Raw genomic sequence first — 23,629 nt, forward strand, 5'->3', positions numbered from 1 at the left:
CTTCTTTTGACAGAGTCTTTCCATTCTATCCTCCGTCTTGCACATCCTTTCGTGCCACCCTCTTCCTCCCATGCTTTCTTTACTGGCCGGTCTTCCATTTGTAGCCCCCCTCCTTGTCACTGACCCAATATGAAGGTGTTCAACATAGGGAAAATCTGCTTTGTGACTTTTTACACAACTTTGGGAAGCTGGGCCTGAGGTGTCTCTGTGTGTTCTGCATTGTGTGTGTTCACCTCAGACCAAACCCACTCAGACAAACCAGCAGGAACAAGGTTTTAGTCTATTTAAAAAAAAAAAAAAAAAAAGCCATAGAAGAGGATTACAGTTCAGCCTCCTTTCTACTGCTTGTCTCCTGCTCCCAGTTTCAGGCAGTGCAAAAAACTTCCTCCTGGGAGGGGCAGAGGTGACTTCCTAGCAGGAACCAGGAAGCTCTCCCAACATGCCCCAGTTTGTAGTCCACAATTTGTAGTTCCCATGGCAGCTGTTGAAGCAGTTGGACCTTGGGCTACCATACTTATCAATGTCCAGCACATCTCAAATGTGCCCTACCCAGCCAATCACTAAGAGTCCCAAATTCATCTTCCCCCTGATTTCTTCCATGCACATTGCCTCACCTCCACTTGCCAGCTGTTCTCATGCTACCTGTATCTTCTTTTCTTCCATCTCTGTAAGACCCACAAACACAATACACTTTTCCTTTCAGTTTGTTGCTTAATTGCCGGTCCCACAGTACCCCTGCCACTTTTTCACTCCCACCCATGCACATTGCATTCTTTGCAGTTTTCCAGACCTCTTTCTGATTGGCACTAGTTGTACGTCCCAAATACACAAATTCTTTCTTATGCTTCAGCTTCTCTCCTGAAACCTCAATCAACAGCTCTTCTTCCACCTTCCCTACTTGCAGTTTTCTTTGTGTTTACCTTCAAACCATGGTCTTCAAACACAGATGCCCACTCTAATACCATACTTACCAATTCCTCTTTGCTGTCCGCCAACAGGGTCAGGTCGTCAGCATACATTAGTTTTCTCTCTACAGGCTTGGTCCTCCTACTAATTAATTCCATACTAGGATGAAGTGAAGGAGACTCAGAACACTGCCTTATCTCAATCCCACTATCACATCAAAACTCTGAAATTTTATGTTATCTTAGCTTTTGACTCTCAATACAGCAATTCTATCATCTCCATTTCCCCTCCCATCCATTTCAATACTCCAAACACCAGCTCCTGTGGAACCAAGTCATATGCTTTCTCAAGATCAATAAATGCAACACAGGAATTACACCCTCCATTTATCATTCCTTCAAACTTCTATCTCATTGCACATATTGCATCTATAGTAGTCCTTCCCTTCCTAAAGCCATGTTGCTCTGCTCCTATATTTTCCTCCACCTTGTACGTCAGCCTTGCCTTCAAACGACTCTCAAGGACATTGAAATGCTGACTGAAGAGAGTGATGACCTGATAGGTATTTGGATCATTTGCATCAGCCTTACCCTTCCAAAAAGGCACAATCAACCCCACTCTCCAGTCATCTGGTATCCTTGATTGATTCCAGTAAACATATAGTAATCTATGAAAGCCACTTACTGCAGTATCTCCAATACTATCAACAGTTATCACATCTTAACCAGCTGCTTTACCATTCTTCATCTTATTCAGTGCTTCCGATGTCATCCGGTGTTTAGTGTTGCACATAGATTTCCATTCAAATTAGTACAGCTCCAAAAGACCTGGCAGAAGATTTGGGAATGTCTTGTGAAGAAACACAACTCTAAAAAAGGAACTCCAAAGGCGATAATCTACATTATGGTAATCTCCTTTCTCATGTGGATGCACGGGTGTGTAACTCCATTATCTTTTTATGTGAATGATGCACATTCATTGGGGGAGATGACACTCTTACTTAAGGGCTTAATTTTCAATCCATAAAAGTGAGGAATTTTAAAACTAATGCTGAAATACTGTCCATAACATGCCCGATTTTGTCTGGATGGTTGCAGACCTCCTTGGAAACCTATATGATCCAAGACAGACAGAACAGCGTGCACTAAGATTGGAGGTTTTAGAATTTATTTGCTTTTGTTAATTTATGCTAGGCCCTTAGGGATATCGTTCTCCCTTTGATATGCATACATAACTTGCATTCACATTAATGGGAGTTCCATGTGTTTATTGAGAGGAGAGTATATTGCAGTGAGATCCAAATAGCTTATATGCTACATGTCTACAACTGCAGGATTTTCTGCAGAATTTTTTTCTTACAGCAAAATTAAACAAGTCTGTGAATACTGTAAAACAAACTACAAGCATTCTAGATGAAGGCAGATGTATTATAGCCTCATGCTCCAGCCATGCTTCCCCCTCCACCTCAAAAGTATGGCCTGTTGTCAGCCTAACCTTAATCTTGATCAGAGATAGATGTATAGACATGGCTGATCATTTTGGTTCTATCTGAAATGTAAAATGTACTGAATAAAGTAGATCATATAGCTAGAATCATCCTCACTCTGATCCAGCTGATGACTGCACAGTTTTCTTTGCTCACTGATGAGGAAAATACTGGTAATTTGTACAAACTCCCTGCTCCACCCTGGAAAATCCCAGTATTCATGCAATCTATTGTGAATCTTATGCCTGCCAAGAGACATTCAACAGCCAAAAATACTAGCTTTCTGATAGAAAAAAAGCAAAAGAATTCCTCTTGGCTGAACTGCAAAGAAACATGGAGAATATTATGATCCAATCTTTCTTTGTGACTATTGTAAATCTAGATATGGAGGGCCAAAGTTTCAAAGGCCCTTTGAACGTGTGCCCACTAAATCTGCTAGTGCACCATTTGCACTTGCAGTCACTCATATTTGCATGTGCCAAGGTGTATTAGTGTATGTAAATGCTTGTTTTTACAAGCAGGTCTGGTCTTTCTCATTAAAATGAATGAATGTATAAATGTTGCATGTGCTCTTTTGGTGACCCTTTGAAAATTTTGATCCAAAAGGCATTTTGGAACAGTCTCTCTCTTCTAGTGCATCAAGGTACCCTACATGCTCTTTAGGCAAATCCCTACTGTGTGGGCAAGGCTTTTCCTCACACTGTACTTGAATCTAGACAGTTGCTCAGACTATAAGGTGTTTGAATTTCCAGGGATATGTTATCTGTTTGGCACAATTCATCTGTAGTACAACAAGATGCACACTCACAGCATAGTACTTCATAATAGTAATTAATAAGATTAGTTCCTTACTTTGGTACAAATCAAAAGTATCTTTAAAATTAATAACTGAAAGAAATGCACTCTAGTCCTTATCAAACCCAGCTCTTTAGGATCCTGTGTAGATGGACCTGAACACAAACATCCCTGAAATTAGGAGTGTTCAAAGTAGGGTGACCAGATGTCCCGATTTTATAGGGACAGTCCCGATTTTTGGGTCTTTTTCTTACATAGGCTCCTATTACCCCCCACCCCCATCCCGATTTTTCACATTTGCTGTCTGGTAACCCTAGTTCAAAGTTTGGTTAGACCCATTACAGAGATATGGAACAGTTACAACATTAATTTATGGATCTAGATCGGGGTGGGCAAACTATGGCCTGCAGGCCAGATCCGGCCCATCAGGGCTTTGGATCTGGCCTGGGGGATTGCCAGCCCCACGGCACAGTGGGGCTAAGGCAGGCTCCCTGCCTGCCCTGGCCCCATGCCGCTCCCGGAAGCGGCCAGCACTGCATCCCTGAGGCCTCTGGGGGTGGGGGGCAGAGGGTTCTACACCCTGCCCTTGCTTGCAGGCACTGCACCCTGCAGCTCCCATTGGCTGGGAACGGAGAACGGTGGCCAATGGGAGCTTCGGGGGAGGTAGGTGAGGTACCCGCAGGCGAGGGCAGCACGCAGAGCCCTCTGCCCCCACCCCCAGGAATGTGGTGCCAGCTGCTTCTGGGAGCGGCACAGGGCCAGGGAAGTCTGCCTTAGCCCCGCTGCGTGCTGCTGCCACCCCAGAGCCGCTCAAGGTAAGCGGCAATGGGCCGGAGCCCGCACCCCGAGTCCCTCCTGCACCCCAATCCTGTGCCCTGATCCCCCTGCCCTGAGCCTCCTCCCGCACTCTGCACCCCCTCCCACACCCCAACCCCCTGCCCCAGCCCTACATTCATGGCCCTGCAAGCAATTTCCCTACCCAGATGTGGCCCTCGGGCCAAAAAGTTTGCCCACCCCTGATCTAGATCCAATCTTCCATGGGTTTATATGTTGTGTGTGTGTGCAGCTGTATTAGGAAAATGTGTATCAATAAGAAAGTGTGTTTGTATAACTTTTAACAGTGTTCAGAGACCATGGTGATAGCTACAATATAAATGCTTACATGGGTAGCTAGATATGTACGTTTGGGTAGCGTATATCTGTAAGCATGTGTGTCTATGTTTAAAGGTGTTCAGACCTGGGATTGTGGTTATACCACATTTTACATCTATCACAAAGACAATATCAGTCAGTATGTGTCTCACTTGCAAATATGTTTCTGCTCATAGAGTTATCTTCCTTCCTATACTATCTTTTACTGAAGCACAGATTTATTTTTTCCCCTGGTCCTCCTCTGTACAGGACAATGATCATTTAGATAGAGCCCATGATGTTTTTTTACATACATTCTGTTCTTCATTTAGGAATGTAAGAAAGAAATAGTAGAGATCTTAATACAGCTTTATTGGTTACAGCTGTACTTGCATTGTTTTCTTTCCTGTCACATGTAAATGATAAAATACATGTAATTATTTAGATAATCTAGAGTCTAAATGCTTCTGTGGAATATTGCAGAAACATTGATTTATCCAAAAGTATAAAAGAAAATTGATTTTAAAATTTAGAGTAATTTCCCTTGCAGCAGTTTCCGTTACTATCTGTTAAAGCCTTTCTTCTTTCAGTTAGCAATACGATTTGTCGTAAGATGCAAGACATAGGTTGATGGAGTATGCTGAGGTCAGAAATGTGGACTAGGGGTTTGTGCTGAGGACTAGGTTCTGTTTCCATCTGTGAAAATTAGTTTTCTTTTACATTTAGGCACTAATTTAATTTTGTAACAAAGGAGGCAACAATTTAGGATGTGTTTAATTTTATATCATGAAATCTGCATCCTAGTATTGTACATCTAATTCTGGGGTGGCTAATGCTGGAACAATGGAATCTATCTAGCATGCTGTTAATCATTTAAAATATATTGTTTGTACTGCATTGGCTAAATGAGTCAGTCTTATACCAGACTGACAAAGTCACGTAGTTACATCATGCCTATAATTGTGAAATAGTAACCTTTCAAACCATGTAACCAAAGATTAAACCAATTACAGTATGAGATCATAATTAATCTCTTTCTCTTTCCATAAAATACAACAAATATAAATGTCCTGAGAGAACACATTTCTGGGATAATCCGTATTTTCATTACCCCATCAAAAGTAACTCTGATAATTTAGTAATAAAACAGCACAATTTCCATTTGACCTATCAATTACAAACCTTCCATTACAAGACTAACATAATCTGTCAGTGCTGGTGTTTCTTGCGTCCTTAATCTTTATAAAAATACAGAACTATCGTATATGATTAAATGTACTATGTAAACAATTTGCTATTAGCTCTTGATTTTGGGATGTAGTGTTTTAAAAATAGTAATAATAATAATAACAGTAATAATAAACGTTTTGTTTTGGAATCAAACCCTGAGATCTGAACTCAGGCAAACTCTAATTGAAATAAAATATTTATCCACAAAAGGCCTAATCCCATAAACCATGTTCACATGAAGTGGAGGGCTGACAAAATTGGGCCCAAAAAAGGCAAAGCTCAGGCAGCAATAGCACAACTTTCCCTTCATTACCCTAAAAATGTGTCTTAATCCTATTATGGAGAAATTACCTTTAGGATCAGAAGGCAGACCAATCTCTCCCCACCTATTCAGTCCTTGGTTCTTCTGTCAAGACTGCCAACGATAGGACAATTAGTGCCAAACTTGGTGACAGTTTCTATGATGAGGATACCTGGCCACTAGAAACTATATCGATTTCACTAACCCATTTCATGTACGCCATGTAACTGATGTCTGGTTATTTTTTGATGTAGGTTGGACATGAGCTAGTGTCCTAGAAGGGAAAGGCAAATTAGCTCTGTACCTGAGTAAATAACACACAAAATAATTGCCACAAATCTTCATTTGAATTTCTGGATGAATTTGCCACACCCCCTGTTTTGTTTTCTCTTGCTTATTTGCTTTTTACAGATATTTGTGCAATTGAATTTTACTAGCACAAGTGTTCATGGAAAGTGAATTCTGAGCTTGCACATTCAAATGCTCACAGAAAACTACATTCATTTTCCACAAGCACATACGCCAGAAATCTGCATATAGCATTTATGCTTATCTAGTTAGAGAACAGAAACAATGTCAGATTGACTTATTTGACCAATCGCAGCTGAGTAACACAGTTCAAATAGAAAGCCAAATTGAAATACATGAACTTTTATCAAATAAATTCAAATGCATTTGAAAAAAAACCTCACCGTCTGTTTGCAGACCTTCTAGCAACAGAAAAATAGGCAACATTCTTTGAATAAAGTAACTGTTGCAAGATATTTTGTTTAGCTCTACTTGGAAGCATATTACACACAATGGCCCAATTGCATAATATAAGTGATTTCTATTTTGTTCCATGTCATCATCCAGGACTGTGGTTCTGGCCTTGTATTTGCTTCATGCAGCTATTGCTCTGTTGCTGAACTGTAGTAATAATAACTTGAAGTTAGCAAACACCTTTCTTCCAAGAATTTCAAAGACTTTCATAACTATTAATTAAGCCACACAACAACTCTGTGCAGGGCCGGCTCTAGGCACCAGCAAACCAAGCATGTGCTTGGGGCGGCACATTTTCGGGTGCAGCATTCCGGCCATCATTTTTTGTTTTTGCTTAGGGTGGCAAAAGCCTAGAGCCAGCTCTGCCAGCAGCAGCGCAGGGGGGCGCCCTGGGACCGCTGTGGTTCGTGTCGGGGAGCAGCACCCGCACCTTGTGGCTGGGTTGAGCGGGCTCCGAGTGTGGGACACTCGGGTTGAGGGAGCTGCCTGCAGGTGCCGCAGGGCGGCCGCCCCCCAGCGCTGCGGCCGGGACTGGGTGAAGCGGCCTGAGCCGCCTAGGGATTGTGGCAGAGTGGCCAGGAGCAGCAGCGGGGCCATAGTGGGGACCGGTGCCCGGGGCACTGCCATGTGGGGCCTGCGTCCTGCTCTCTGGGGCTCCGCTCCCTCTGGGGCTACACTGCCCCAGCTCCTCAGTCCCCTGGGGGGCGGTCCCCCAGCTCTGACCTCCTGGATCCCGGCTGCTCCTGGAGGCAGGAGCCCTGGTTGGAAGGACCCTGGGCTGAGGCGTGGCCCGGGAGCCCCGCTGCTTACTCCAACCCTGCCAGCGCCGGACCGGCTGGAGTCGAGGGGGGAGCGGGTGGAGTCAGCACTGGTGGGGGGGAGCCCAGAGCTGGGGAGGCAGGGGTGTGTGGGGGGCAGCCAAAATTTTTTTTGCTTGGGGCGGCAAAAAACCTAGAGCCGGCCCTGACTCTGTGAGGTATGTACAATTATCCACCTCTTGTAGACAGAAAAACTGAAAGACAGAGAGGCCTTATCCACACTAGCTTTTCCCCCTCATATTTGCAGCTCCACCAATGGTAGTAATGGTGGGAGTATTTGGACAGACAAGCTGTCGTTTTAGCCTCCTTTTCATCTAGACCTGGTCTGAGCAGAGTTAGACAACATGGTGGTTAAAGAGGATGTACTCTATGTATCTACAGATGTTGCCACTGGTGAAACTGCACCAGTGGGAGTGCAGAAGTGGCAAATCTGTAGAAAAAGGCTATCACAGACTTAGCCACAGCAGTTAAGTGACTAGCCCAAGGTCACAAGATAAATCAATGGCACAGCTGGGAACATAACCCAGAACTAACATCCAGTCTCCAATTTTAAGTACCCACACTCCCTCCTTAGCTTTTGAGTGAATTTCATCCTTAGTATATATGTTCCTAAATGCCTCATTTTAGCATATATAAAGATACAGCTTGTTTAAAAATATTTTCTCTGTCCCCTCCCAAGGTTGGACTTTTTCCTGATGTATATTTTTACGGCGTTGGTACATTGTAGTTCGGGTTGTGACTGCATGCTTCTGCCAGCTTTCCCCTTCCCTCTCGCCTTTGTTCTCTGTATAGGCGGATTGTGTGACTCAGTCTGAAGTGAGCTATTTATCTGTCCCCAGTCAGCTCAGCCAAAGCAGCTAATTGAAGTTTGTGAGTCTTCACTAAGGAGCTTCCTGCTATTGTGTTCAGAGGCTTCCTCAGCAGGGTGAGCCTAACTAAGGCTTGTGAAAATGAACATTAAAATTCCATGGGGAACATATGTTTTGTGGTCTTGGTGGCCAACAAGGGCTGTTGAAAAGTAAAGGCACATTCAAATTAAGTTACACCCTGATCATCTTTCTTACCTATTGTGTTTGTATCTGTTGTGTGGATTGTGTTGGGGAAGAAGGGGGCAATCTGCTTACATAGTGCATTAGTCTGAGAACAATATATGACCTTATGTATTATATGTGCTGGAATAGCTAGGAATAATAGTATCTCAGTTAGGGTCTACTTACTACTCTTTACACAATGTATGTCCTTAACGACCTCTCACAATAGTGGAAATTATGCACATTTTCTCTAAGAAAGAAAGAATAGACTTCTTTTAAGACATTGTGCCAAATTCTGGTCCCTGTGCCAAGCCTGAGTACACAGACTTGGCACAAGGGATTCTGCAAGAGCGATGGGGTTACACTTCTCTCAAGGCTGGATAGCAGCAATGAAACTGGTTTTGTAGCCATTACAGCAGGCATAAGGTTTCTGCCTTTCCACTCACTGTGGTGGATTTTGGATGGCAGAATTATGTAGCTATGGATCTACTGGCCGTGCCTTGCTAACCCCCAAAACCCAACTCCATGACAGTGCAGGAGCTTCTGCAGAGCATAGCTGTACAACATTGGGGCTCCATATACCTTGTATGGGCTCCCCGGCACTAGCTAGTAGAACTGAACTGGTAGATAAGCTTTGTCATATCACAAGAGTGGAAATCCTCAAAGCAAATGACTAGAAAATGCATTGTTTTTAAACATTCACTATAGAGAGGATGAGGAAGCATGAGACTAGGAATGACAGAATGGTGGATTCTCTGTAACTTGAAGTCTTTAAATCATGATTTGAGGACTTCAGTAACTCAGCCAGAGGTTAGGGGTCAATTACAGGAGCGGGTGGGTGAGGTTCTGTGACCTGCAATGTGCAGGAGGCCAAACTAAATCATGATGGTCCCATCTGGCCCTACAGTCTATGAGAATATGGATGAGTTTGACAGGAGAGTGAACGTGTGAGAGGGACTGAATGCATGTCTATGTGTACAGAATATGCTGTATCTCGGTACAGTCATGTATAAAGACATAGATGGTGTGTGTAATCAAAAATGATTAATTTTGTCCCCAAACTCCCCTCTTATGGCAAGATGATGGTCTGAGGTCTACTGCTTCACATTATGTCGAAACTTGTGTTGCAGATGACAAAACTTGACATTATGGCTACCTCACACAGCTTAGGTCAATTTATCCATTTTTACACTATGCCAGTCAAGCCAGTGTGACAAAGTTCCTCCTCTATCTTGGTGGGTCCTGCGCTTATTGGCGGATTTTCTTGTCTCAGAGATTCACCATGTAGGTTGGGGAACAGCCCAGAGACCTTCCCCTCTGGAAGAACCCACAGTCCAGGTCAATCGGGAGGTTTGGGGGGAACCCAGGCATGCCCTCTACTCCAGGTTCCAGCCCAGGGCCCTGTGGACTGCAGCTGTCTATACTGCCTCCTGTAACAGCTGCATGACAGCTACAACTCCCTAGGCTACTTCCCCATGGCCTCCTCCAAATACCTTCCTTATTCTCACCACAGGACCTTCCTCCTGGTGTCTGATAATGCTTGTGCTCCTCAGTCCTCCAGCAGCACAGCCCTCTCAGCTTCTTGAACCTCTTGTTCCCAGCTCCTCATACTCTCCCTACAAACTGAAGTGAGCTCCTTTTTAAAACCCAGGTGCCCCGATTAGCCTGCCTTAATTGATTCTAGCAGCTTCTTCTTAATTGGCTCCAGGTGTCCTAATTAGCCTGCCTGCCTTAACATGTTCTAGCAGGTTCCTGATTACTCTAGTGCAGCTCCTGCTCTAGTCACTCAGGGAACAGAAAACTACTCATCCAGTGACCAGTATATTTGCCCTCTACCAGACTCCTGTATCCCACTGGTCTGGGTCTGTCACACCAGCAATCTACTTATTAAAAGAGTAGAACATAGCCAAGTAACCACAGGGCCATAACTGAATGGAGACATGCCTCAAATTAAAAGTTATACAGATCATGCGTTTTGTCTATATCACAAGCAGAGCCAAGAAGCTAGCAGTATCAGACTCCCTACGGAAAGATCCTGTAAAATTTAATAGAGATGAAACCAAGAGGGTTTTTCAGAAAATATGTTAAAAATACATCTAATTTATAAATAATATTTTTTTACAGATTTTTAAACCATCCTATAGAATTTGAATGGCATGTTATATCCCTGTTATAGAAATCTATAGGTTGGTTTAAAATTTTTATAGCAAAGTTATCATTCTTCCTTAAATTTCCTGGGACTTTTCCATTAGGAATATTCTCTAAGCTCACCAGTTTGCCCATACCCAACAAAGTGGATCTTCACATGGTGCTTTAATGGAATCAGTATGGAAAACACTCTGGGTCAGATCCTCAGCTGGTATAAACTGACATAGCTTTATTGATGTCAATGGAGTCTTCACAATTTATACCAGTTGAGGATCTGGCCCCCATCTTCATTAAATCATTAGGTAGAAAATTCTTCTTTAAAGCTGGACAATTTGAGTATATAGTAAGACTGGAGCAAAGGATGAAGAAAAATAAAGGCAGAATCTATGTTTGTGAAAACAAAGTAGCTGAAAATAACCAAAATGCTGATAATTGCTGCTTTCTGGAAACAGAATGCGGAAATGGCAGAAAATACACTGCCTAGTTTAAAAAAAAAAAACAGACCGTAGGAGAATCTTGCAGAGAATTAAGTGTGTAACTCTGTGGAATTCATATGCCAACTAATACTACCACTATTATGGATGTTTGTTTAAAAAAAAAGGCTGTTTAGGAAGAAATGGTGTGGCGGGGTAATTCTCAGAATGCAGTGGCAAGGGGTACATAAATAGCTACTTTTCCTGACTTTTATGACAAAGAGAGAACATTGGCAGCAACAGAGAAAAAACAGGACGTGAAATACAAGAGATTAAACATTTTATTTTTCCCAGATGTTTGGTTGGCAACTCAGGCCAGGGGACGGGAGTCAACCATAATGAAAATTCGCTTCCCAGATAAAGGAGCAGCTCTACCTACCTGGCCATGATAGTCAGAGAAGAGCCTTTCATGTTTTGGAACTTTAAATCAATTAAACAGCTCCCAGAAAAGGGATGGGAACAAATGGAAAGCCAAGAATAAGAAGGAAATTCATTAAAAAACAAAACAAAAAAAATAGCAGAGCATATAGAACTTTGACCAGTGTGAAGATCGCGTTTCTTCATGTACAGCAGTACATGATTAAAATGTACACACAAGCCAGTATTTTCACACTGGCTATAAAACACTCCTCTTGGGTATAAAAGTACAAACAGAGACTTAGCTTCCAACCCTCTTCCCAGTGGGACCTTTGCCTCGAATTCAAAAGACAACAGGATTGGGCCCTTCAAGGCTATCTAATTATTAATGTCTCCATATTTATGTTCATATTAAAATGAAATGGGCCCAGCACCAGTAAGGCCCCTATTACCACAGAGGACAATCAAGTGTAATTTGTTTATAGAGTCTGTGTGGTGTGATTAGAGATGAACACCAGCTTCAGAATGTGAACCCAGTCCCCCTCACTACCAAAGTTTGTAGCCAGTGGGGTACAGGAGTCTGGTAGAGGGCAAATATACTGGTCACTGGATGAGTAGTTTTCTGTTCCCTGAGTGACCAGAGCAGGAGCTGCACTAGAGTAATCAGGAACCTGCTAGAACATGTTAAGGCAGGCAGGCTAATTAGGACACCTGGAACCAATTAAGAAGAAGCTGCTAGAATCAATTAAGACAGGCTAATCAGGGCACCTGGGTTTTAAAAAGGAGCTCATCTCAGTTTGTGGGGAGAGTGTGAGGAGCTGGGAGCAAGAGGTGCAAGGAGCTGAGAGGGTGTGCTGCTGGAGGACCGAGGAGCACAAGTGTTATCAGACACCAGGAGGAAGGTCCTGTGGTGAGAATAAGGAAGGTGTTTAGAGGAGGCCATGGGGAAGTAGCCCAGGGAGTTGTAACTGTCATGCAGCTGTTACAGGAGGTACTATAGACAGCTGCAGTCCACAGGCCCTACGCTGGAACCTGGAGTAGAGGGTGGGCCTGGGTTCCCCCCAAACCTCCCAATTGACCTGGACTGTGGGTTCTCCCAGAGGGGAAGGTCTCTGGGCTGTTCTCCAACCCACATGGTGAATCTCTGAGGCAAGAAAATCCACCAATAAGCGCAGGCCCCACCAAGATAGAGGAGGAACTTTGTCACACTGGACATATCAGGAGTGTAGCGAGGGGGGTTCAGGGGAAGCAGCCGCTTCCCCTCAGCACATTTTTCAAAAGCAGCGCCTGCCGGGCTGGCGCTGGACTCCTGCAGGCAAGGGGGGGGCCGGCAGCACGGCTGGACTCCGGAGTAGCCATGGGGGGGGCGGGGATGGCAGGCACGTCCGGAGGAACAAAGGGGCCGGCTCCTCGGCCATCGTGCCCCACGCTCACTGCAGCCCCAACATCGCCACGGCCGCCCCCTGTGGCGGCTCAGGGCTCGGCGGCCGAGCGCTCCGCAGCTGGCGGGCAGATCCCCTCTCCCTGGCAGCTTCCTGCTTCCGTTGGCCTGGGCAGCCCAGCATTAGCAAGGGGCAGGGTATTGCTAATGCTGGGCTGCCTGAGCCGAGGGAAGCAGGAAGCTGCCGGGGAGAGGGGATCTCGCCAGCTGCTGCCCGCCCCACTGCTCTGCTCCCCTCAGCTCCTGGGAGAAGCGAGCAGCGCCCGCCTGCCACCCCTTCCCCACGCCCAGCCCCCGCCCCCCCGGACCAAGCCCCTCCGAGGGGGGGTGCAGCATGGCCGCAGCGTGGCTGGAGGAGCCAAGGGGGGGTGGCGCAGCACGGCGCCGCTGGAGGAGCCAGCCAAGGGGGGGGATGCGGAGCGGCCGGAGGAGGAGCCAAGGGGGGCGTGGCCAAAGGAGGGGCCAAAGGGGGGGGCGCCTTTTTTATGTTTGCTCCCCCTGCACTTAGAACCTGGCTATGCCACTGAGACATATCTGGGGGTTGATTTGGACCCTCTCTCTAGCTGGGATAGTTTGGGGATCCCAGGGAACTACTGCCTCTTGATGTAATGTTGTGGCCATTTATGGGTGAAATGCTGGCCCTATTGAAGTCAACGTCAAAACTCCCATTCACTCAGTGCAGACAGGATTTTACCCTATATGATCAATCCTGCAAGGTACTGAGCCTTCTGGCCAGATCCACCAAAGCTCTTAACAGGGGCGTGCGTAAAAATTTAACTTTGAGCCCTTTTGGGGGGACATATTCTGTTCCCACCCCCTGCCCTGGCAAGAACTCGCCCTTTCCTCCCCGCACACTCTGGCAGGAGCTTGCTCTCCCTGCTACCACGGCCTCCGGGCTGGAGGAGTTCTATACTCCTGACAATTATTGGGGGGAGGTGGTGTACCCCTGCTTGCCCCACCTTGTGCATGCCCGTGGCTCTTAAACATATGCATGGTCCCATTGACTTCAGTTCAGTGGAACTGCTCACATGCTTAAAGCTAAGCATGTTCTTAAGGCCCCAATTCAGCAAAGCATGTAAATGCCCGTTTAACTTTTAAGCAGGTGATTAAGTCCTTTCCTAGGGTTGCCAACACTCCAGGATTGTCCTGGAGTCGCCAGGAATTAAAGATTATGTCATGTGATGAAACCTCCAGGAATACATCTAACCAAAATTGGAAACCCTATATCCCTATTCGACAAAGCATTTAAGCACATCATAGGATTAAGCCCATTACACTGGTCTACAATTTTTGAGAAGTCATCTGCTTCAGAGATAAAATGTGCTATTTATTATGTATTTTGATGTGCTGAATTCAAATATGACAATTAAAACTGGCTACTGTTTCTAAGATATTTAGGTTTTTACATTTTATGTCTATGTATATTGTGGTAGATAGTAGTAGAGTTTTAATCATAAATTGTAAACCTAGGTCTTTTCATGTGTTTATGGTTGCTTTACATGATAATATTTCACCTGTCCTGTTCATGTAACACTTTTTAAAAATCAGCAAAAGGGTTATATAAATAAAATTTATTATGAAACAAAAGGCAAAACTATTATGTACATAGTTTAGTCCTATTCAGTGTCTACTTTGCGCTTCTTGGCTTGTCTCTTGTATTCATTAAATGGAGCATCTCTTGTCACTGTCCAGCAATAGTCTGCAAGCATTGATGGGCTCCATTTGCCCTGACAGCGTTTCTCCATTGTTGCAATGTCCTGGTGAAATAACTCGCCGTGCTCGTCGCTCACTGCTCCGCAGTTCGGTGGAAAAAAATCTAGATGAGCGTGCAAAAACTGTATCTTTAGTGACACGTTGCAACCAAGGCTTTTGTATGCCTTAAGGATGTTTTCCACCAACAACCTGTAGTTGTCTGCCTTGTTGTTTCCGAGAAAATTTACTGCCACTAACTGGAAGGCTTTCCATGCCGTCTTTTCCTTGCCACGCAGTGCATGGTCAAATGCATCATCTCGAAGAAGTTCACAAAACTGAGGACCAACAAAGACACCTTCCTTTATCTTAGCTTCACTTAACCTTGGAAATTTTCCATGGAGGTACTTGAAAGCTGCTTGTGTTTTGTCAATGGCCTTGACAAAGTTCTTCATCAGACCCAGCTTGATGTGTAAGGGTGGTAACAAAATCTTCCTTGATTCAACAAGTGGTGGATGCTGAACACTTTTCCTCCCAGGCTCCAACGACTGTCGGAGTGGCCAGTCTTTCTTGATGTAGTGGGAATCTCTTGCACGACTATCCCATTCGCAGAGAAAACAGCAGTACTTTGTGTATCCAGTCTGCACACCAAGCAAGAGAGCAACAACCTTCAAATTGCCTCAAAGCTGCCACTGATGTTGGTCATAGTTTATGCACCTCAAAAGTTGTTTCATGTTGTCATAGGTTTCCTTCATATGGACTGCATGACCAACTGGAATTGATGGCAAAACATTGCCATTAAGCAGTAAACCAGCTTTAAGACTCGTCTTTGATTCATCAATGAACAGTCTCCACTCATCTGGATCGTGAACGATGTTGAGGGCTGCCATCACACCATCGATGTTGCAGGCTACAAGATCACCTTCCATGAAGAAGAATGGGACAAGATCCTTTTGACGGTCACGGAACATGGAAACCCTAACATCACCTGCCAGGAGATTCCACTGCTGTAGTCTGGAGCCCAACAGCTCTGCCTTACTCTTGGGTAGTTCCAAATCCCTGACAAGGTCATTCAGTTCACCTTGTGTTATGAGGTGTGGTTCGGAGGAGGATGGGAGAAAATGTGGGTCCTGTGACAATTGATAGTTCAGGACCAGAAGTTTCTTCCTCTTCCTCGTCTGACTCAAGTGAGACTGATTCTGGTGCATCAGGAACCGGCAGTCCTTCTCCGTGGGGTACTGGGCGTATAGCTGATGGAATGTTTGGATAATGCACAGTCCACTTTTTCTTCTTTGACACACCTTTCCCAACTGGAGGCACCATGCAGAAGTAACAATTGCTGGTATGATCTGTTGGCTCTCTCCAAATCATTGGCACTGCAAAAGGCATAGATTTCCTTTTCCTGTTCAACGACTGGCGAAGATTTGTTGCACAAGTGTTGCAGCATATGTGTGGGGCCCACCTCTTGTCCTGATCTCCAATTTTGCAGCCAAAATAAAGGTGATAGGCTTTCTTAACCATAGTGGTTATACTGCGCTTTTGTGATGCAAAAGTCACTTCACCACAAACATAGCAGAAGTTATTTGCACTGTTCACACAAGTACGAGGCATCTCTGCTCACTTTGGCTAAACAGAAATGTGTCCCTTTGCAAAATCAAACACTGACAATTAAGAGAGCCCGGCACTGTATGATTTCTAGAGCTGATATAGGGCAATTTGTTCAGCAGAGTGATGTAAGCTTCGTTATGATTGCATCATTCATGCTTCTAGGAATAACAGGATGCAATTCATATCATGTATGACGCAATATCAGCTTCAGATTGCATCATTAATTTTTTTGCCTAAAAAGCAAGTACTGTCCAAACCCAGTCATAGATTTATTCGTAGATCCAGTCAAAGATGTATTTTAGTCATTTCTGGTTTAAATTGAGATCCCTTCCCTTTATAACTCACTTATCCTCCGCCATTCCCAAGTCAAGGGTCGTATATACTGACCCAATAGCATATCTTGAAAACTAGAGCCAATCAACAATTTTTTAAGCATCATTTTCGTTCTCAGTGACCCAGAATTAGTAAAGTTTGACTACATTTATTTCAGAAGCATTTTTGGCTGTAGAGCAGTGTTATTCTCCCCTTACTCCAGATGGAGATACAACTTTGAGCGCCTGATTCTGTTCTCATTTAACTTGTTACATTCCATGTAACTAATATTAAACACACATGCATATTTATTTATATGCCAAGGGAAAGTGTGATTTATTATTTAATCTTTGACTAATCTTTCTAAAGAGTTAATTTTAAAAACATTATTCTTATGAGTAATGAGTGCCAGCATCTGCTTCTGGTATCACAGCTGAGATAGTGGATTGATTCATCAGAGGTAAGATGATTCAGTGTGAACATTTCCTTTCTTTTACTTTCCCTTGTTTTCTCTCTTCCAGAATAAATGTAACTTTTCCAAATGAAATATAGATGGAAAATGCTAATTTATACTGGTCAGACGTTGCCCTCAGATCTGCACTTTACATTTAGAATAATTTACTCAATGGAGTTAATAAATTACATTAATGAAAGGGGAACATCTGGTCCATGTGCAACTGAATTAAATTGAAAACAGAAACTGCCCAGACTAGCACAGCTGTTGTTCTGGTTCTTCTAAAAGTGACCATTTGAGACTCTTGCATTGATAAGGTGAGGAAGGATGGTCCAATGGTTAGGGTGCTAGCCTGGAATGTGAAGATCAGGGTCCCATTCCCTACTCTGCTACAGACTTTGGCATGACCTTGAGCAAGTCACTTAGTCTCTCTGTGCCTCAATCTTTCATCTCTAAAATGGAGATGACAGTACTCCCCTCCTCAAAGGGGTGTTGTGAAGAGAAATATATTAAAGATTGTGGGGTGCTATTGGGGGCCATATAAGTACCTTAGATAGATAAAGATTTTCACAAGAAATTTCAAGATATCATGCACCTTAGTGTAAAACAGATCCTTTCATCCAAAAGACAAAGTAAACCATTTTTTTGCTCTCTTTTCCCACCCTTGAAATGCATCTCTACATGCAAGTTTACACCAGTTTACTAAAGGTGTGTTTTTGAACAGATTTAGGTATGGTGGTGCAAGTCTGAGTGTAGATACTCTTTCATTTCAGCTTGAGTGGTTTATTTCAGTTTAATTTTATCCCGTAACGAACTGGTGGAACACCCATTTTACTTAAACCAGTACAAGTCTAGGTGTAGTTGAGGCTTGAATAACAACAGTTTAGGCAGGGCTGGCTCTAGCTTTTTTGCTGCCCCAACCAGCAAAAAAAAAAGCGCCACCCCCAAGCCCCCCGCCGAGCGCCACGCCGCCGGAGCCTGCCCCCCGCCGAGCGCCGCATGCCGGAACCCCCCCTCCCCCGAGCGCCGAGCCCCAAGCTGCTGCCCCCTGCCGAGTGCTGCACCGCCGGAGTGCTCCCCCCCACTGAATGCCGAGCCACGCTCCCCCCGCCGCTCCTTACCAGGTGCCGCCCCAAGCATGTGCTTGGGTGCCTGGAGCCGGCCCTGAGTTTAGGACAGGAAATGAAGAATGATTTATTCATTTGATGAAACTCCAAGACCTAATTAGGGTTTGATTCTTTCAAGTCATGTATTAAAATTCTAGTCCACCTAAGTGTTCAAGGTGGACTTGAACTCCGTGGAAGCTGAGGATTTTCAGCACTTTGCAGGAAGTATTGAATTTTTGGATTGAATTTCAGGATTGAATTTTTGGTAGGACACAGTGTAAATATGTGACTTGACAAGGACACACACCGTGCAATAAGATCATTATTGATCATAAATGGTTAGAAACTCAGATTCATCTCAACTGAAAGACTCTAGTTCAGTGGTTCTAAAACATATTTGTTCGCAGACCACTTGAAAATTGCTGAGGGTCTCGACGGACCACTTAATGATCTTTCCAAATGTTGTTTGTACCGTTAGCTGACTATTGTTAAACATTTTGGATAAAAGCGCTATATAAAAAAACCTTAATAATAATAAACTTTTTTTGTTCTACAACTATAAGCACACAACTCATATTTTAACAACAGTAGTCTTAACTTTCTAATGCAATGGATGTGCCCTCTCTCCCCCACCGTGGCAGCCCCTGAGCTGGGGCTTGGAAAGAGGGGGGGTCTCTCTCGCTCTCGTCTGCCACGGCAGCCCCCAAGGTGGGGCTGGGAAGGAGGGCCATCTCACTCCAGCAGCTGCAGCCCTGGAGCTGGGGAAAGTCACCTCTTTCTCTGGCCACCAAGGCCCTGAACGTCCCAAATTCCCCCCAACCCCTCTTCTCACCCCACAGCCCCCTCACACCTACCTCCTGTTCCCTCTAATACCACCACCTCAACTTACATGTGCGTCTTCTCAGGCGCCAGGTATCTAATTAGTGGAACCACGTCTGCACGGCTCCACTAATTAGGTGGGTGGCCCTAAATTCTCTCGTGTGCGGCTGCCCAGGTGCACACCTTAGAGGGAACTATCTGCGCACAAGCTGAATGGAGCTCAAGGACCACTGATGGTCCACGGACCACAGTTTAAGAATCTCTGGTCTAGTTACTTGCTCATGCATTGGTTCATTACTGTCTCAGAAGAAAGAGTACCACCTACAATATTTAGAGAGGCTATGCAGTGCAATGGCTAAGACAGTAGACTAGGAGTCAGGGATTCTGTTCCTAGCTCTTTCACTGATCTGCTATGAGACTTATGATAACTGGCTTAACTTCTCTATGGCTCAGTTTTCCCCACCTGTTAAAACTGGGGCAAAGTGCTTTGAGATTTATGGATGAAAAATATTAGTTCTTATATAAGTATGAAATTACTCACCAAGCCCACTTCTTGCTGAACTCTGATTTTCACTTGAGGTTTCCTATCTGTGCTCTAAACATGACAAACCCATCTTATGTGATGCCAGCACAAGATGACATTAGTTTCTTTACCCTAAAATAAATAAATATTTATATAATTTTACATACACTAGAAACAAAATTAAACTAAAAATACACCAATTTAATTACTTTGAAACCAACATTTTTCAGTTGCAATATTACATTTGTTTAATATATTTAAAATATAAAATAATAATCACTAAGGATTATCTATACAGAAGCCAAATATTGACAATAAATGAATAAGAACCAAGAAACAAATTCTCGTGTGTGTGTACAAGGCACAAAATTGTTTAAACTTATTCAACAAAGTGTTTGATGGATATAAGTGCACCTAGGTGTGTTACAGATTTAATCCTGGTGGCCAGGAAGATTCAAGGGATCAAGCCAGCTCCTAATGGCTTTGAGGAGAGGTGGAGAAGGAAAAGGAAGGGTAGTGTGATTGGGATGGAGAGAAGAGGGTGTTTTCTGCTCAGAGGAGCACTCTCAAGCATGCTGACTCCCTGAGATGGGGGACCATCTCCCTAAACCACATCCCGTAGTGGTCAGAGCACTGGCTAGCAATAGCAACAAATGGCCTAAGTCCAGGGTTAGCAGTGGCACTTAGTGGCTCAAATGCAGGGGTTGGCAGTATGGGAACCCAGGCCCTCCTGCTCCACCAGGTTTCAACCCAAGGCCCTAGGCAGGCAGTTCAGGTGTACAACCTGGACAAGAGTACCACCTAGCCTATTCCCTGGGTCACTTCCTACCACATCCCTGCCTCTCCAGAGGCACAGTGTAGGCCTGGATATCAGCCCACAACACATGCCACTAGAAAAGGGTCAGGAGGTTCCCTCCTCAACCCATAAACCGATGCTCCACTGTCTCTTCTGCAGTGGCTTACAGTTCTGAATTGAGGTTGCTTCAAGGCAGCATGGGGCTTCTACTGTATTTCTGCAGGAGCTACCCGTGCAGGTTTGCTCCCTTGGTCGTCTTAAAGAAGATAACAGGGCTTCACGTATTTCTTTAGCGTCTGTTTGCAGCAATTTCCGATGGTGACCTGAAAGAGCCTTTTGTCTTTAAAATCAACAAACCTATCACTGGAATCACATTTGTAGGAGTCTGCAAGTTACCCTAAAAGTTAAAAGGTAAATGAATTCCTCCAAAATGTTTATGCAGAAGATCACGGTAAGCAAACACACTTCTCAGTTAAAGGGAGAAACTATTTCCTTGCATGCCAGACGATGTACAGGGACAACATCTTACAAAAAACTGATAGATAAAGCACCCAACCCACAGTATCAAAAAGAGTTTGTAATGATTATGTAATTCTTTTAATTGGGTGTTTCTTTGTGGTCTTGTCACTTCACATCCTTCTCAATAACTTTGTGGTGGGGTTCCATGGAAGCACCAAGCATCTACTTTTCACCAAGTACAAGCTCAGTCCAGATTTTATTAAATTCAGTTTTTAATTTGTATTTACTTCTTGGCTCCATGCCTTCACCGCTACTTCCCAACTCAGGATGTGAACTGATACAAGGCAACTACAGTAGAATGCTGTCGTTAGGTGGTGGCTATGCATGTTAAGGCCACCAAGGTCCTATACTTTTAGATTTCTATTCGTATTAGTGGGTACAAGCCAAGCCTCCTACCAGCAGCAACAAATGAGTTGAAAAGACAATTTGATGCTCTTTAAGATAATATAATATCTCCCCTCTGAGAGAATTTGGTGGTAGTGTCTCCTTTGATGGAGCATTTGAACAAAGAAATGTCAATAATATTTGATATTCCTATGGCTTTTGTGATTCAGACCTCTAAAACTGTTGGACCACATGTAGTCTCATAGGAGCTGGTACATGATGAAGCAATGACACAAAATACCTCCTCTTTCTTTAGGGTCTAAGAAACCTGTAAATTGCTCTTGAACAGTGATACTCAGACTGAAGCTCAGGAGCCGCAAGTGGCTCTTTAATGAGTCTCCTGCAGCTCTTTGTAGTACATGATGTTAAAAAATGGTGATTTATTGATCAACGTATCTAAGCTATTAACCAATCAGGAAGCTTTTACTATTATTGACCAATTGTAGAATATTTGGTCAGTCATTCTGCTGTGAGAATTATATATAATAGTAAATGAAACAATGAATGTACACTACCGTGGCTCTTTTGGGTAATGCCGATCGCTAATTTGGCTCCTCTATCACTGAGTTATGAGAATCGCTCCTCTAGAAATTGTCATTATCAGTGGATAGAAGAAAAGAAGATTTTGTTGTGTTTAAACCCATGACATCCTACATTAATGAATGATAACTTTTTCTGTGCTAAAGATGAAAGTGCTCTCCCATAGATGGGTTTTGGACATCATTAGTGCTAACAGCTACAATGGCACAAGACCAAGGCACATGTGAGTGGCGCTGTTCATATGCAGCTAAAATCATTGGCAGTTGGTTGATGCTTGATACTGAGGATACTCCTGGCAAGTGCTGCATGGCATGTAGCAAAGCCCTCATAAAGTTATGAAATACTTAACTCCTCTTGAATCACTAGTAAAGTATTCTAAGTATGTACACATCACAGATTAAGCATAGGGTTGTGCTAGACTCCTGCAAATGTTATTTGTAAAATGAGTACTGATTGTGTGAGAGAGAATGAAATTAAATTGGAATTAAATACAGCATGGTAATTTTACTAATGTGCTGGAGCCTTTTACAATGATATGTTTTTTTAGTTCCCTCAAAAACCTTCAGTGTTACTCAAACCATGCTCAAAACAAGATCAGAAAAGCAGGGGAATCATGCCTGCTGGATGAGGGATGAACGGGAACAACCTGCAAAGAGCCTGTGTAGGGAGCCTGTGCACCCTCGTGTGCTGCAGAGTGGTGCTCTGTGATGGCAGAATCTGCAGAGCCCTCAGGGAATGGAAAAGACAAGAGTACTGGTGTGCTAGGTGGTCCCTGTAATTGTGGATTGTACAAGGAAGCAAGTCTGAGGGGGATCATGCATGGGACTGGTGTATGTCCATGAGACAATCTCTATTAAGATATGGTCTGCACTATGAATAAGCTTGAACCTCCATGTTTTGTGGTATACATTTAATAAATAGATTTTTGATACCCTTATTTGTAGATTAGACCTTCCTCTACAAGTGTCCCTACTATTTTCAGTGGCACTAATCATCCTGCAGGAAGGTGCTATTCAGTGTGCATTGAGTTGTTAGAACTTGGTCCATAAAAATATTAAGTTACATATCAGAAGCAAAGCAATCATGTGATAAGAGGGAAGGCCCTCTCATGGATCGATAACTGGTTAAAAGATAGGAAACAAAGGGTAGGAATAAATTGTCAGTTTTCACAATAGAAAAGAGGTAAATAGCGGGGTCCCCCAAAGATCCGTACTGAGACCTTTCCCTTATGAATATGTTGAACAGCAGAGAACAAGTCAAAAATTACTTAGAAAAGTTAGATGTCTTCAAATCACCAGGGTCTGATGAAATGCATCCTAGAATACTCAAGGAGCTGACTGAGGAGATATCTGAGCCATTAGCAATTGTCTTTGTAAAGTCATGGAAGATAGGAGCTATTCCAGAAGACTGGAAAAGGGCAAATATAGTGCCCATATATAAAAAGAGAAATAAGGACAACCCGGGGAATTACAGACCAGTCAGCTTAACTTCTGTACCCGGAAAGATAATGGAGCAAATAATTAAGCAATCAATTTGCAAACATCCGGAAGATAATAAGGTGATAAATAACCACTATAATGCAGTGGTTTTCAAACTGCGGGTCATGACCCAGTACTGGGTTGTGGAATATAAGGCATTGAGTCGCGGGGGCTCTGGTCAGCACCTCCAACCGAGCCATGAAAAGTCCCGGCGGCAGTGCTGCCTGGCTAAGGCAGGATAGTCCCTACCTGTTCCGACACCACGCTGCATCCCAGAAGGGGCCAACAGCAGGTCCGGCTCCTAGGCGGGGGGCCACGAGGCTCAGCGCACTGCCCCTGCCCTGAGCACTGGCTCCACACTCCCATTGGCTGGCTCCCGGCCAATGGGAGCTGGGGGGCCAGTGCCTGTGCGCGAGTGCCATGCGCCTCCGCCTAGGAGCCGGACCTGCTGCTGGCCACTTAGCACCCCCGCTGCGCCAGTGACTGGGAGCTGCCCGAGGTAAGCCCGTGCCCCAGTCCCCT

The sequence above is a fragment of the Chrysemys picta genome, chromosome 2, assembly GCF_011386835.1.
Source record: "Chrysemys picta bellii isolate R12L10 chromosome 2, ASM1138683v2, whole genome shotgun sequence".
In the NCBI taxonomy this organism is placed as follows: domain Eukaryota; kingdom Metazoa; phylum Chordata; order Testudines; family Emydidae; genus Chrysemys; species Chrysemys picta.